This window comes from Gekko japonicus, unplaced genomic scaffold (assembly GCF_001447785.1).
Source record: "Gekko japonicus isolate JY-2015 unplaced genomic scaffold, Gekko_japonicus_V1.1 scaffold241, whole genome shotgun sequence".
Lineage (NCBI taxonomy): Eukaryota > Metazoa > Chordata > Lepidosauria > Squamata > Gekkonidae > Gekko > Gekko japonicus.
Genome location: NW_015160216.1, coordinates 864,774 through 882,186, shown reverse-complemented (window position 1 = coordinate 882,186; position 17,413 = coordinate 864,774). Strand labels below are relative to the sequence as shown.

Below are 17,413 nucleotides of genomic sequence, written 5' to 3'. Positions count from 1 at the left end.
TGCACCGCCGTCGCCAGGATGTGACGCTACGCGTCGCTCTGGCAACAGGGCTGTTTGGAGTCCCGTTGCCAGAGCGACGCGTAGCGTAACATCCTGGCGACAGCGGTGCAACGCCTGTTGCCGTCCCCCGCGGCAGAGCTCCTGTAAAGAATGACGATCCCCCGCCGCGATTCAACGAGACTTGGCAGCCCTAGTGCCCTGCCATTCCTCTGAAACAGCAGAGTGGGTGAAGAGGGGCTGGAACTCCACGAAGAGGCAAACTTAATTTTCTTCTGATCTCAGCTGGTGAATAGGAAGCACAGAACTAGTGGACAAAGCCAAGAGACATCACTACTGAAGATAATCCACAGTTAACTTCAGTTGACAGCTAAAGGTTGTGCACATATGCTATGCATAGCACTCTTTGGGAAGAACAGAGTTTAAGAGAGGGTAGCCTGATATCTGTGGCTACTGACAGTGATTAAAAAGCAGTCTTCCTGCAAGGGCAGGTGGCTTTTATTTTAAACAGACATTGATATAAACGAATTAGTAATATGATTCAAACAATACCATAATTGGATAGGTGTGTTTCTGTTATCAACTGATGGATGATGTAAAATTCAAAATGTGCTGGTACCAGAATTGTCAAAACATGAGAGATCAACAAACCCCCTGACTTTAAGAGGTTGTATTCAGGCGTCACATACGATTAAGAGGAAATGTCCATGAACTTAGCTTGTTGCTGGGCTTGTACCTGCACTCCTCTCTGCTCCTCCTCAAGTGCAGAATCGTGGTTGAACATTAACTTCACCTACCCATGATGTACAAATAACATGCATGGGGATTAACAAGGTTAGTTTCTCCAATCCAGGATCTTGAGGTGGGATTTTATCCAGGTTTAAATTCCCAGTTAAAGCGAGGAAATCTACTGGAGTTAGGGTTTGACTGCAATTAGTGCAAGAGAGAGGCACATGTGCAAGCACAGGAACAACCCCAGTTTGTGCATAGTTCTGCTTAGCCATAGCTAAGTGCAACATCTGAATGCAGCCACTACTTTCCCACATCCCATACCCCAATGACTAGAATCATAATGTTCAGAGACCTACAACCATACAAGTAATGCTGAGTACAAAAATGAAACTCTTCTACCACCTTTTAGGAAAGGCTAAGACTTGGAGCTGCGGTGGCTCAAGTGGTTAAGACGCTGAACTGCAGACTGTGGAAGGTCAGCAGTTCGAGATCCGAGTGTGCTGCATGACTGAGTGAGCTCCCGTCTCTACTTCCAGCTCCTGCCAACCTAGCAGTTCGAAAGCAAGAAATTGCAAATAGATAAATAGGTACCACTTTAGTGGGAAGGTAACAGCGTACCGTGCGCCTTGGTGTTTAGTCATGCTGGCCAGATGACCACGGAAATGTCTTCGGACAGCGCTGGCTCTTCGGCTTTGAAACAGAGATGAGCACCACAACCCTAGAGTCGGATTCGACTGGCTTTCGAGCAAGGGAACCTTTACCTTTACTTTAAGACTTGAACACTGGCATTGAATGAATATAGCTCAGACTTTGGGGTAGTGGTTTTTAGTTCTTTTTCATGATGATTCTTTTTTCATGGACATAATGAGAAAGTGGAAAAGAGTGTGAGAGCCTGATACTCCCCAGGGTCATTCATGGTGTTGCTAACTGAGACACCGTGCTCCTACAGAAGATGGCTTGATCCACTGAATGAAAATTTCCCACTTAGTGGAAGGCAATCACTGTTATGGATAGGCACAAACTGGAAAAATGTGGTTCGTTTCATGGTTTTGGCATGCCTGGTTCACAATCCATAAACTGTCCCAAACTTTTAAGAGCCAAACAAACCGGTTCAGTTTGTGAAGTCTGTGACACTGTAGAATGGCTTCCGTGGCATGCTAGAAACACTAGATGCACAGGGGATCTCTGGTTGACTCTCCTCTACCTGCTCTCCAAATTTGGTGAGGATTGGATTTATGGGGTCCAAGTTACAGCCTCCCAAAGACAGTCCCCAACCTTCATAGTTTCCAATGAAGGAAATAATAGCAAAAAAGCAAGGGCAATAGAAGCCCAGCAGAACAGAATCAAAGTCTCAGAGAATCTCTGCAGTAGAAACAGAAGGTGAGGGGCATTTTTGCAAGCCTAGCAGAACCAGTGCAATGTGCCCAGCAGAACCAAGGTGAAACCAGAGAATCTCTGCAGTAGAAACTGAAGGTGGGGAACATTTTTGGAAACCCAGCAGAACCAGTGCAATGTATCAGTGCCCAGACAAACCCAGTGCCAATGTGGCAGTGCCAACTCAATCACAATCCAAGAAGGGGGGCAGTTTTGCAAGTCTAGCAGTACCAGTGCAATCACAGAGTGCCCAACAGAACCCAGTGCCAATGTGACAATGCCAGCTCAATAGGACTGATCTCAATCACAGAATCACAATCAAAGCAGGAGGGAGTTGCAAGTCCAGCAGGACCAGTGCAATGAACTAGTGCCCAACAGAACTCTGTGGCAATGCCAGCTCAATCACAATCCAAGCAAGGGAGGGGCATTTTTGCAAGCCCAGCAGAACCAGTACAATGTGCAGAGGGCCCAGGAGAACTCAGTGCCATTGGCACTGCAAACTTAAAAGGACTGATCTCAAAGCGCAGAGTCAGAAATCCAAGCAAGGGGGGGTTGCAAGCTCTGTGCAAAAAAATGGGAAGTGAATGCAAGGGGTGGAACCTCCTGAAACTGACATGACTAGTTTAAAACAGTTTCCAAGGCTGGAGAATTCCCCCCCCCCCGCTTTGAAGTTTGGTAAACATTTTGTTTGAGCAGGGACAGTCCATCTGGAAATGCATCCATTCAGGAACCCGCAGGAACCTCCGGGAACTGCTTGAAAGTTCGTGAAAAGTTTGTGTCAGTTGACCTGCCATGAACTTCAGTTCATGAACCATGCACAAGCCAAAATTTGTCACAAAATTCAGTTTGTGAGCCAGTTCATGCCCATCCCTAATCATTTTCTCTCATTTCAGAGCATAAACATAGCAAGCTGCCATTTACCATGTAGCTTAGCTTTGCCTTCTGTGATAATGGCTCTCCAGGGTCTTAGGCAAAGGACTGTCTTTCCTAACACTCACTACCTGAAATTCTCCAAGTGGGGATGTTAGGGACTGAACCTAGAACTTTTTGCATGCAAAGTGTGTATTCTGAAACTGAATCATGGGGCCCTCCTATAAACACATTTGGTCATGTACTATATTCATGTTTACTGCTGCTTAATGTCCTGTTTATTTTTTTCAGTATTCTCAGTTTAAGACATTTGCATTCTCAAATACACATAAAAGTTTACAACCACAGCATGTTCTCCTCACAGACAGGTCAAAAAGCCTTAGGTATATGTTACCAATTTATTCTTCACCTTAATGACAGTTGTAATGTGGAGATTACTCTTAAAAGAAGAAGGTTATTCGTGACAGCAAATATGGATTTTATAGCTGAAAAATCTGTATTTTAAAATATTGGCATTTTTAAGAATGTCATGAAAGAAAGAAAAATATAAATTTTAACACAGGTCAGGATACTCATGAAGCAGGACTTTCCTGTCTTCACCCTCATGCTGCAGCCCACTAAGTCCCTAGATATTCTCAGCATGCAGGGGAAGGGTTTGGGGACCCTTAATAACAGTGTGAGAGCAAAACAGAATATGGAACTGGAACTAGCAAACACTGTGCCTCCCTTCTTCACCCATGAAATGCTGTTACGCTAGCATAAGTGAAGAACAGCACTTTTGGATCCAACCTTGGGAATCTTTTGGGTCCTTAATTACATACATTTCTATAACTAGCCTGATACCCATGCTTTGCTACGGTATTTAAGTTCCGTAAATCCAGTTATGATACTGATGATGTGAAATTTGAAATGTGACATTTGTTGTAGGAATTCTAACAGAGAAGACTGTAGTGTAAGAAATGAAGTGAGACATACGTACTTTATACGTACGAGCTACTGAACATCTATTACTGGCACTTTCTTTAGGATAGTCATATGGGGCCAACTACAACGATCGTCATCTGCACTTTATTGTTTGTATGTAATCTGTATTTTATATTTTACTGTTGAATATTATCTGTTTTAATTGTAAATTATTATTGTATACCGCCTTGAGCCTGCTTGTCAGGCAAGGCGGAATAGAAATAGAAATAAATAAATAAATAAACCCCCCCCCCCTACTGAAGGACCTCTCTGTAGACCATATTGGTGGTTCTGCCCTCAGGTGCTAGGATCACCAGGCTGCTTGATGAGCTCATTCTAGAGCAGGCCACATAGAACTGTCCATTTAAGAAGCAGTCATCTGTTAAGTCAACTGCTACCTTCCACAAAAGTGATGGCCTCTCTACTTGTGTTCCTGGATTGTTCTGCTCATATGGAGACGGTGTTGTTCTGAGCACCTCAGGGTGATCTTGCTGGTACTTGGCCTGAGCAGCTCAGTGCCCTGCAGGAGTACTATGTGCAAATGTCTCTGCCGCATTCCTAAGTTGCCTCCTCCTTTTAGCTTTGGTGTATCTGGATCAACAGGAGCTTTCTTGGGGGCAGTAAGAGGTGAGAGGTGTGAGGGGGAGTTGGTGTGAGGGAGTGGTAATGTGGTGGACATTTCTTCAGGTTCATGAGGGAGGCACGCATTGAAATGGCTTCTAGAAATGTCCTTTACTATTTCCCCATAAACATTCATGCCCTGGCCCTGCTCTTACACCTGACAAACACCAACCTGTCTAGTGTTGGGGGGGTTGTATTTAAAGGCATTGGGGAGGCTGGGCCAGCAGCAGGACTATGGCAATCCTGCTGAGCAAACCTCCCTGGCCGCTGTAAGCATCCCACCTCCTCTCCTACACCTGACAGGCAGCTGCCTGTCCAGTGTAAGATGGGGAGGGGGGAGGAGTATTAGAAGCCACTGTGGAAGCAGGGCTGGCAGGATTACTAAAGTGTTACTGCTGGGGCAGGCTCCCTTGTGGCTTTAAGCACCCTGCAACCACCTCTGCACCTGACAGACAACCGCCTGTTAGGTGTAGGAGGTGGGGGAGTGTGTTGGAAGCCATCAGAGAGGCTGGACCAGCAGCTTTGCTTCACCTCATGGGTGGTTGTTGGCCACTCCTGATTCCCTCAACTGTCATGAGCTCTCTGCAGTTCCCTGTAACTGTTTTTTTTAACCTCAGAACACTGAGCTCTGCAGCTGACCAATCAGAGAGTGGGGAGTGGGGGGTGCAAGGAGGCAGCTGCCTGGCAGCCGCATAGGAATCAATGGGGGGGAGCACATTTTCCCCCTTTTGACCCACTGAGGGGTCGAATTTCTAAAAATCCCTTCTTAGTGAGCACCTACGCCATGGTCGGAGCACTCTCCCTGAATTTGGTGTCTAGGTCCAGCGGTTTGGCCTGGACGTTTATTTTACAGTGAGGGGACTTTCTTTTATATATATAGATTAACAGATAAATCAGAGCATACACAATAAATCTGAGGATACAAAAAGTAACTGAGGATGTACTTCAGGGTAAGCTCTAAGTCCACAAAGGTTTCTGTTTACAATGCCAGAGGCCACCTTGTTTTTTGGCTTCAATTGACATGGCTACCATAGTGGAATTCAGCATCATTCTTTAAAATAGGGTAAAAGAAAAACAAATTCAGAATGAAATTTTTGCTGATGAAACGTGTTATTCCAATCCTCTTCTCAAAGCAACCACACACCGCAAATGTTAACTGTCTTTCAGCTGAATGGAGTCCAGTTTTCTCACCATTCTGCCTGTCATGTGAGCTTCCTGGAGGTAGCTGGCTGGCCACTGCTGGCAAGAGAATGCAGTACTAGATAGCCCTCGTTCTGATCCACTAAGCAATTCCATTTACTATCACACTTTTTACAGATGAATCATATTATGTCATCCAGATTTCTCTAAAACCACAGCCAGACATCAAGTAAAGACGAATGCTTTGAAAAACAGATTGAAGCTGTGCTTCCCGTCATTTTTAATTGTGGTAATATTAATCACAAATGGAGATTCCCATATACCCCAATATATTTTTCCATTGAGTTATTTCACATTAAATGCTGGAAAACCAGAACACAAAACTTTATAAGCACATGCATGCATTCTCTTGTCCAGAAATGCCACTGCAGGAACTCCAATTTAGAAACTGGAGAGAATGTGTACTGCAATTATTTTTCCACTCTGCATTTGCAATTGGTTCACATACAGTATTACACAACAACAACAAATGCAATTATTATATTGAAGGGGTATAGCATTTAACATGGCAATATTGTGTTACTAGGAAATGCAATTCTTCCCAAATGTGTATACCTGTAATTGTTACATTTGGACTGTAGGCTTCTTCCAAGGAGCTCAGAGTAGCACCTTAGCCAAAAAAAAAGCCCCACTATGAAGTAGGTTAGGATAAGAGAACGTGATACTATGAGAAAATGATAGCTCTCCTGGAGAAATCGTTTCAATCTGGTTTAAGACCAAGATTTGGGTCTCAATCAGCATTGGTGGATGATCTCCAACTAGAGCTGGAAAAGGGCAATCTATTAGTGATGATACAGTAAGACCTATCAGCAGCATTTGATGAGAACAACAGCTAACATTCGGAGCTAACATTCGGGATTAAAAGGACAGGCCTCTGTTGAATTAGTTCTTTTCTTGCTGGCGGGAAACAAAGAGTATACACAGAAGAGACAGAATTGGCTAGTTGGGAGCTGATGGGATGTAGGCAGATGACTCCCAGCTTTATACATCACTATCTGAGCCTCCAGAAGCAGCTGTGAAGGTTCTGGAAGAAGGTCTTGAGGCTCTGGTTGAGTGGCTAAAGGCTAACAAATTGCAGCTTAGAGCAGACTAAGATGGTGGTGATGGTGACTGGGAAGGCAAAGTGTTTGGCTGGTGTTGATTTACCAGACCTAGATGAGGATAAGCTTTTTTTGGCAGAACAAGTTATGCTTGCGAATGCTCTTGGACCTAGCTTTGTTGATGGATACAAGTGGGTGTTGTTAGTAAGAGTGCCTTCTTTCAGTTCCACCTTGCTCAGAAGCTGGGCCCTTATTTAGACTCTGCAGACCAAGCCATGCTGCCATAACCTCCAGATTGGACTACTGTTGTGGGCTCTGTGTGGAGCTGCCTTTGAAGACAGCTCAGATGCTTCAATTGATACAAAATGCAGCAGCAAAATCTCCTGTCAGGGGTCAGCCGCAGGGCCGACTCACCCACTAGACAAATAAAACTTTTGCCTAGGGTGGCCCCTGGAGGCAGGCACCGAACTGCCCTGCCGCCCTCCCCCCCCACCAAAAGCCCCCGCCCCGCCAAAAGCCCTGCTCATACAACTCACAGCGCGTGGCACACCCATGCTGCCCTGCACCCATTGCCGGTGCCGCCATCCAGATAGGGGCACTCCCACCCGCCCCAACTCAGGCGCGTCCATTGCTGCCCGGCGTGCGCCCATTGCCGATTCGCCACCCTCTGAGTCAGCCAGCGCGAGAGAGTCATCACAACAATGCTGATTTCCTCGCAGTCACAGCAGCCCGCCCCAGCCACTAGCCAGCCCACAGGAGGGGTGGCGGTGGCAGCTGCGGGCCGGGGGCCAGAGAAGTCTTGGGTGAGGTGCTGCTGCTGCTGCTCCCGACGCCCAGCAGGCTTCAGTCTGTGGGCCCTGGCTGCAGATCCAGCAGAGAGAGTCCTCCTCCTCCTCCCAGGGTGGCCGAGCAGGGGGAGTCTGCAGCTGCGATCCCCTTGCCCTCTGCGGCCAGGAGGCAGCAGCAGCTCCCTCATTCTGAGGGGGAGGGTGGAAGTGCTCTGCTCCCCCGCACCTCACCACCGCCTGAAACTCTGCCGGGTCCCGAGACCTGGGCGGGCCTGGAGGGCCCTGGCTGGCCCGATCTCCTCAGCTCCGCAAGGCCAGCTTTGGTCAGCGACTGGATGGGAGGTCCCCGGCTAGTCCTGCGCTTAGCCCAGGAAACGCAGCGAGGGAGGGCTCTTCACTGCAGCCGCCAGGAGTCAGGAGGAGCAATGGCAGGGCGCCTGTTCTCACCTGGGAAGTGCCCAACTCTCCCCGGCCTTTCCTCCTAGGGATGGTGCACCAAGCCCACCACCGTCTCAGAGGCCCCCCTCTTCCTCCTGCGGCAGACTTTGATTTGGTGTCGGGGTTACCTTTGGTGTCCTGGCTAAGAGCCAGCAGATGCTAACCTGGGAGAACCGAGGGGTTTGATTCCCCAGGCCTCCGCCAGCTGGGTGACCTTGGGTCAGTCACCACTCTCTTGGAGCTCTCTCAGCCCTTCCTACCTCACAGGGCGTCTGTTCAGGTTATTTTCTGGTGGGGAGATGTTTGAGGCCTGGGTTCTCCCTTGCTGGTGCTTTCTCCCCCGCACCTCACCACCGCCTGAAACTCTGCCGGGTCCCGAGACCTGGGCGGGCCTGGAGGGCCCTGGCTGGCCCGATCTCCTCAGCTCCTTTTTCCTTTGGAGATTTTTTCAGTTTTTTGCCCTGGATTGGAAGCATGAAGGTGTGTTCTGGATGGTAGTGTGAAGCATGCAGAACTGACTTTGACAGCTTGACTCAGTACAGGGCAGCGTCATGTATGTTCCTTGCACTGCAGTACAGGTTATTTTTTATCCACATTGGGTAATTTATCAACATTGGGTAATGACCCAGCTGAGCTCTGAGAAGGAGCAAGAGAGAGAGCTGCTAGAGGGGTGAGTGTTTTTTATATACTTTCAGCTGAGGTGATTTAGCTGAGAGTGTACTGTGTGGGGGGACTGTGTTTGGGAGTGTGTGGGTGAGTTGTGAGTTGTTGGAGAGTCCTGGGTGCTTGAGATAGGGTGTGAAAGAGTCATTGCTTGACTGTAATTGAGTGCCTGGGTGAATTTGAATAGCTGCTGGCCACACCCTCTGTTGGGGAAAGCTTCTGTTTAAGGCAGCACCTTGCCAGAGGCTCTTAGCCTAGAGACTCTTACACTAGGGACTCTGTAAGAAGCCCAGGAAGAGCCAGAAAGCCAGGGCCCTAGTCTCCTTGGGTTCCTAGTAAGGTAAGTAGACTTTTACAAGGAGAACCACATAAATACAAAGGTTTTAAAAGGGGGTTTGTATATAATTAGTATTTGAAAAACAATTATACAGCCACAATGCCAGCAGGGGGTTGGGGGCTATCCAGTGTTCTGCCCATTGGACAGAAGTTTTGGGTGTGTGCCCGGTGCAAAGAGCTCCTGGTTCTCAGGGAACAAGTTTGATCCCTTGAGGCCAAGGTGGCAGACCTGGAGAAGCAGACACAGTCAGTTAGGCGCATGGAGAAGACTCTCGGGGAATTGTTAGATATGTCCCACTCTGAATATGGCAGCCCCGCCACTGTCAGGGAGCATGAGGGTCGAGGGGAAACAGGGCACTGTGCTGCGGATAAGGGGAATGTGCCCTCAGAAGGGACCTCTTTTTCAGCTGGTGAACGGGTCAACTCGAATGATAAAAGGGTTGGAGCACTTTCCCTATGAAGAAAGGTTAAAGCGCTTGGGGCTCTTTAGCTTGGAGAAATGACGGCTGAGGGGTGACATGATCGAGGTTTATAAGATTATGCATGGGATAGAGCAGGTAGAGAAAGAAGTACTTTTCTCCCTTTCTCACAATACAAGAACTCGTGGGCACTCAATCAAATTGCTGAGCAGTCAGGTTATAACAGATAAAAGGAAGTACTTCTTCACCCAAAGAGTGATTAACACATAGAATTCACTGCCAAAGGAGGTGGTGGCGGCTACAAGCATGGACGAGCTTCAAGAGGGAATTAGATAAGCATATGGAGCAGAGGTCCATCAGTGGCTATTAGCCACAAGGTATAGATAGGAACTCTCGGTCTGGGGCAAGTGATGCACTGTATTCTTGGTGCCTGGGGGGGCCAACAGTGGGAGGGCTTCTAGTGTCCTGGCCCCACTGGTGGACCTCCTGATGGCACCTGGTATTTTTGGCCACTGTGTGATACAGAGTGTTGGACTAGATGGGCCACTGGCCTGATCCAACATTGGCTTCTTTTATGTTCTTATGTTCTTAATTTTATCCACATTAGATAATTATCCACTCACTCTCCAAACAGCTACTAACGTCCCTTCTAAGCTCACCGAAGGGGTCACGGTGACTAAACCTGCAACTCAGCACATCAAGGACATCATGTGTTATTACATGTTCGAAGCTGGTTACAGCTGAGATTCACTTATTTTTAATTTTGGCTAGGAATATAAATCAGAAAGATAAATCCTGATTGTCCTGAAAGTTGGGGAGAAGACAGAAGATTGTACCAGATCATACTATTCTCTCCTCCAAAGAAATCACAGCAGCTGATCAGCTACAATAAATCCATGACATTTATTTTCTTTCTGCGTTCAACAGTGTTCCTGTAGAACCTAATGGCACATGAGAGAGTATTATCTACAGGCTTCAGGGTGAGCTCATCAGTATTGCATCAGAGCATTCCAACAAGCACTTTGTAACATGAAAGTAGCAACATCTTGAACTACTCATTTTGCTACAGTGTTTTTGAAGTACAGCAAATCCCTCTGAAGGTATGAACAATGAACATGTCTCGTGGAGTGCATGGATTATGCAGCAGATGTGAAGAGCTTGATCTTTATTACCATCAATTATATTTAAGATATTAAAAGGGAGACTGGGCAGGCAGTGTGATTACTTTTCACAGTTAGTTTTCTTATCCAAAACAGGTATAGTCTCTGTATGAACATAGTGCACGTCAGTCTGCTTTTCACAAATAGCAGATATGAGTTAATGGAGCAGCTATCAAGATGCCCAGCACAGGGAGGGCTAGGGACAATTTTAGATGACAACACTTAGATGACAGTGCATCAGTTCCTTATGGACGTGAGTCTTCCTATGCATACATGGGAGTTCTTCCATCCAAATAGCATCTCAGTTGATTTCAACTGATAAAGAAGTTGTCTAAGTAAATTCTGCGGGTACCTGGACAAGAGTTACGTGTACGTATTAGAAGAATGCACACTAACTAGTGGATCAAAGCAAGTGCCTTCTGAAAAGGCCTGCACATTTCTTTGTTCTTACATTTCCACTTCAATTATGTAGCTTTTGAATTCATTATTTCTGCTCATTCGTCACTGAGAGAGTATCTACTCCTTCTTCAAGAGGCCTGCCTCATATTGAGCCTGCACAGAGTACAAGCACTTATTCTAAAGGACATTACTAGGAATTGCCGTAAGTCTGACATATAACCTGGTGGTTGGTAATGTGGCCCAGATATTGAAGCCTGATGTATTTCACAGCTTGGCTTCAGAGAGAAAGGGAGGTTCTGTGTACTTGTCTGACCTCTGCCCTTCGTATTTCTCAGACAAGCACTGGGGTGCCATCAGGCTTCTTAAGGCTTCCCAAATGCACACTCATGAACATAACCGTGATGCAACCACTTGGCAAAATGTAATTAAGAGCCGGATTCTCTCTTCTCTCAAAGCTATCATTTTTCAGTCACTTGGGTGGGGGAAATAGACATTTTTTAAAAATTCAGTGGCCAAACCAGTCTAGCACAAGTTTATTTCGAATTTGCTATGGGGGTATGGCAAACTGCTTTGATGAGAGGTAAGAAATAAGAAATGCAGTAAACTCATGAAACTAAAAGCCAAGATGAACTAAGTTGGGACATTCCAAGTTAAAAATAACCACCTTGAAACAGTGAGACAAGAGCTGTAATTTTATGCAGTATGGGATGACATCATGGTTTACACGGGGCCAGCTCAATAAATCAAGCCTTAACTAATTAGAGATTCTACTGCCAATCCACATTATTTCGACAAATAATTGGAACAGGACAGTTCATAACGCAAGCCAGATATGTTTACTAAAACATGTCCTTTTCAAACTCTTTTAGCTTCACTGTTGCTCACAGAGAATTCACGTTCAGAAAATTACAGACCCCAAGCTCTTGTTCGAGTCTGACATCACTGTCAAGGAATTCTTCAATTAACTTTGTCACTATAAGCTTTCTCCCTCCAGTGAGAAACAAGCTGTCGGTTGCCTCCAGGGCCAGTGGTCTCCTTTCAGATATACCAATATAATCTCTGCAATAGCCACACTTGCTTCCTACAAGCTAGTGAACTGTCATCACCATTTCGGCAAGTTTTCCTTAGGAAAGCAGGAACAACAGAGAGTTATCATTTTTTATTGAATACACTGAACAACAAATTTACAGTGTACGCTTCCTAGAAAATGGGTCTAGTATTTTCTGGTCATCTGTGTCTCTGGTTACCGTATTATCATCTTCTATAAGTCAGACAGACGTGACATATCAAAGGTGGCTTTCAATACACGCAGTGGTCTTAGAATATATTATTTATTTACTCAAATTTTACCCTGCCTTTCTCCCCAGTGGGGACCCAAAGTGGTTTACATCATTATTCTCTCCTCCATTTTATCCTCACAACAACCCTGTGAGGTAGGGTTAGGCAGAAAGTGTGCGACTGACCCAAGGTCACCCAGTGAGCTGTCATGACCAAATAGGGGTTCAGTCCTGGATCTCCCGGGTCCTAGTTTGACACTCTAATAACCACATCACACTGGCTCTCCTTGGCTGGTACCTTAGTACTAAACTTAGCTGGTTAGTAGGTATACTAACATAGGTACTAACCTTAGCTGGTTAGTATGTATACTAACATAGGTTAGTTAACATTTACAAAACAAAGAATCATAAGTCAAGCAAATAAAAATGATATTCAAGATCTGCTTCTTTCTTTAACAGATACAACTTATGATAAAGACTCAGCTAAAGTGTCAAAGAACTGTAATTGATTTTTGAATGCCTAAAGGCAACACTAAATATATAATGCATTGCCCTTCAACCTTTGTTATACCACCTTCTGTTTGAACATGAGCTCACAAGCTGTGGATATTCATGCAGTGACTTGACAACAGTGCAAAACAGAGCTACATCTTTCTAATCCACTGAAGTCAACTGGTTTAGGGGTGTAGCTCCATTTAGGAATAGATACCAACCCTTTGGCATTGACCTGCTATCTTAATGTGGACTGCACTTCTCAGGCAAGAAAGAAGGGTCATCCTACTTCCCAGCTTTAAAGATGTGAATCAGTCCGGGATCAGTTTTCATTTAGTTGATGGCAACAAATTTATTTGCTTGAAGTGGTTGTCAACAACATCCTCATGGGATTTAACAGGTTAGGAATTACACTCCCAAGCAATTGCTGTGCTTGCAGAATTCAGAATTTTGGCAGTTCACAAGTCTGCCAGGGAGCCAACCAAATAACAGTCATTCATGCAATGACAGTCCAGAGGCACAAGTGCGTTTGAGCACAGACAAGTAACTTTTGAAAGTCTCCCCATACCAAAAATAAATGGCTACCCGTTGTGAGAAAAATGATGCAACTCTGCATTAATCCTTTAGGATTTTTTGCTTGTAGCTTCCCATTATTTTAATCTAATTATTGGCCCATCAGTTTGATTTGCAGGGGTAGAGTGTAAGAAGGAAGAGAAAAGGGGGAGACTCAGGGACAAGAGCAAGTCTGCATGCTGCTCTGGGTGAATATTTTATTTTATTTTACAAAACTTATATTCCACCTTTCTGGCCTCACAAGGCCCACCAAGCTGGCTAACAATTGGCCAGGACAGAAGAGAAAGTTTTGACTTGTACTACATGTCTCATTTTTCTTGACTTAGTTGCTCGCAATGTATTCATTAAAATATTTATATCCTGCCTTTCCTCATGGCTCTCGGCAGTTTACAAAAATAAACTTGAGGTCTTTTTTTTTCTGTTTAAATCTTTTTATTGTTTTGTAAAATACAATACATATGACACATATTGGTTCTAGTCTTTTTCATCAGTTCACTCACTGTTCTGGGTACTAGTCCCTGCCTCAGTGTTCTCCAGTTGTAAAACTGATGTCCTCTAAATACTCGATTCCTTATTAATGAGATGCATATATATGATAGGGTTGCCAAGTTATTTGTTGTTGTTGTTCAGTCGCACAGTCGAGTCCAACTCTTCGCGACCCCATGGACCAGCTCCCGCCAGGCCCTCCTGTCTTCCGCCGTCCTCTGAAGTTGGCTCAATTTCATGTTCGTTGCATCTATGACACTGTCTAACCATCTCATCCTTTGCCGTCCCCGTCTTCTTTGACCTTCAATCTTTCCCAGCATCAGGGTCTTTTCCAGTGAGTGCTCCCTTCTCATTTGGTGGCCAAAGTATTTGAGCTTCAGTTTCATTATCTGGCCTTCCAGGGAACAGTCAGGGTTGATTTCTTTGAGGATTGACTGATTTGTTCTTCTTGCAGTCCAAGGGACTCTCAAGAGTCTCCTCCAGCACCATAGTTCAAAAGCATCTATTCTTCGGCGCTCGGCCTTCCTTATCGTCCAACTCTCGCAGCCATACATGACTACTGGGAATACCATTGCTTTGACCATGCGGACTTTTGTTGGCAGGGTGATGTCTCTACTTTTTATCATGCTGTTTAGGTTCGCCATCGCTTTCCTCCCAAGGAGCAGGCGTCTTTTAATTTCATGGCTGCAGTCACAGTCTGCGGTGATCTGGGATCCCAGGAACGTGAAGTCTGTCACTACTTCCACGACTTCCCCTTCTATTTGCCAAGGAGTGATGGGGCCGGATGCCATGATCTTAGTTTTTTTGATGTTGAGCTTCAAGCCCACTTTTGCGCTCTCCTCTTTTACCCTGAGCAAGAGGCTCTTAAGGTCCTCTTCACTTTCTGCCATCAGAGTGGTATCGTCTGCATATCTGAGGTTGTTGATCTTTTCCCCAGCAATCTTAATTCCCGCTTGTGATTCATCCAGGCCAGCATTTCGCATGATGTACTCTGCATATATATTAAATAAGCAAGGCGACAATATACATCCTTGTCGTACTCCTTTTCCTATGCTGAACCAATCAGTTGTTCCATATCCGGTTCTAACTGTCGCTTCTTGGCCCTTATACAGGTTTCTCAAGAGACATGTGAGGTGGTCTGGTACTCCCATCTCTTTAAGGACCTGCCATAGTTTGTTGTGATCCACACAGTCAAAAGCTTTAGCATAGTCAATGAAGCAGAAGTAGATATTTTTCTGGTACTCTCTTGCTTTCTCCATAATCCAGCGAATGTTGGCAATTTGATCTCTAGTTCCTCTACCTCTTCGAAAGATGGTGGAACAACCCACAAAATGTCAGGAAGTGAGGTTATGAATAACAATATCAGTAACATTAACATTTCAGGCAGAAATCCTGCATAACAATATGCCTCTATAAAGAAACACATTGTTTAAAAATGTTTTCTTGCATACATACAGTTTATCGTCAGTCACACAGTGAACATCGTTGAGCTATGCTGGCAGTTGCTGCCAAAGTGACTTTTTTGGGATCTGCATAGCCAATCAGATCTCCAGTGGTCAATCAGAAGACCTGCTGGGCAAAACGCCCACCTGGCCAGCCCACTTTCTAAAAATCACTTGGTTGGCACCAGGAATGACTGGAATGCCCAGGCACCACCATGGCACCCATGGGCACCACATTGGAGACTGAGCTATACCCTTTCATTATGTGTACTCTGCAGCTGGGCTAATGTGTTTATATTATCTTTTCCCCATTTATTAGTTCTTGCCAAGGATGTAGCTGTATTGTGAAATGTGTTTGACTGATGTACACTGGCCTAATATTACATATGGGGTCTAGTGCTTGGTGGAAGGGAACTTCTAAACCGCCTCTCTTGGTATGTCCCCCGAAGGGCACTAAGATCAGTGGATAAGAACCTTCTGGTGGTCCCTGGCCCAAAAGGTATCCGTCTGGCCTCAACCAGGGCCAGGACCTTTCTGCCCTGGCCCCAGCCTGGTGGAACTCTCTGCTGAGTGACATTCGTGCCCTGTCTGATCTATTAAAGTCTCATAGGGCATGTAAGGCAGAGATGTTCTGCCAGGCCTTTGGTTGAAGCCAGCGACAACGTCTGCCTGGAACACACACACCCCAACTAAATGCTAGCACTGCTATCTTGTTTTTAAAATGTTTAAATGTTTCTGAATGTTTTAAATATTGTGTTTTTATGGTTTTAACTTATTTTACATAGTAACAAGCCAAATTGTTGTGAACCACACTAAGCCCTGCACAAGTGGGAAAGGGCAGTCAACCCCCCCCCCCCAATTAAATTTTAATACATAAACAAACACATGCAATAGATGTATAAATGTGAACAGAATGTTTTCTATTAGCTCCCTCCTTCCCCATATTCTGGGTTCCACCCAACACACCATTTTATAAGTAACTCTTAACTAACTTGTGAGCTGCCATTTTGGCTGGTTTCAGCGGGTGGACTTTTCTAGCTTTGGAGGACAAAAGATCTTACAAAGTCTGCACACCCCTCATTTAGCTCGGGTCTAAGACACATCCACCTTCCTCAGTGGATACACATATCAGCAGAAGCTTAGTGGTGGTGGGAAAACCATCTTTCAGGAAACCACTCTTACTAGTATCTCCCTACCCATTGGTTTTTCCTGGAATTCCAGATGGTTTGAAAAGCACTGTACTAGGGCATGAGAGCCAAAACCCAAGAACTGGTATGTATACATCAATTCATTGTACTGGTTGTGATGCTGGACTAGGATCAGTGAGACCACACTCTGTCACTGGCCCAGTAAGCTTTGTGGCTAGCAATCATCATAATGCTGTGAGTTCTGCAACCTGTAATCCAGATATCCAGGTAGTAAACCAAAGAGATTTTAAATTTATTTTCATTATATATGAACAGTATTACCAAAAATAGGTTTTTTGCTATTTGTCTTGTTAATATCTTGAATGCACCTCCCAACTGTCAAGCCAAATGCAGCCCACCAGTCATACACTGTAGCCTGCCAACTACCTGCCAACTACCCATATTCCAGTAACAGGCAGCAATAAAAAAACTAGGAAATTTACTGAACCCCAAGGCTAGATTCGAGTCCAGTGGCATCTTAGAGACAAGCAAGATTTTGGGGATATGAGCTTTGGGAGTCAAAGCTCCCTTTGTCAGATACGTATCACATGAAGGGATAGGGTTGCCAAACCCCCCGGTTTGCCAGGGGTCCCCCACCCCCAACACCCACAGCCTCCCCTCTCTCTCCCTTTAAGTGTGTGGAACCCGTGTTTCCTCCCAAGCCTGTGTTTCCTGCCAAGCCCGATCTCCGCTTGAGATCAGGCTCGCAGGGAAATGCCAGTTTCATGCATTTAAAAGGCAACCCTATGAAGGGACCTTTGACTCCCAAAGATCATATGCCAAAAACCTTGGTCTCTAAGGTCTTACTGGATGGGAATCTAGCTGTTCTATATTGCAGATCAACATGGCTCCCCTGTGAGTCTAAAGGGACCATCTTGCACAGCTGGTGGAATAAAATTTGCTTGGCCTGTTCAAAGATCATTCAACAATATCTTCTTAGATATTTTGGGATTCTT

General features: G+C 45.3%; 1 protein-coding gene across 3 annotated transcripts in view; it reads left to right on the top strand.

Annotated features, from left to right (window-relative positions):
- Window positions 1-17,413, top strand: part of FILIP1L (filamin A interacting protein 1-like) — a 250,396-nt gene that overhangs the window by 85,708 nt on the left and 147,275 nt on the right. The window contains exon 1 of one of the 3 annotated variants that reach the window (XM_015410703.1): window positions 10,420-10,541. The exons of the other annotated variants lie outside the window; for them this stretch is intronic. The gene's annotated coding sequence lies outside the window, so the exon portion shown is untranslated. Of the gene's footprint in view, window positions 1-10,419; window positions 10,542-17,413 lie in introns of those variants that run through there. 3 annotated transcript variants of the gene reach the window in all.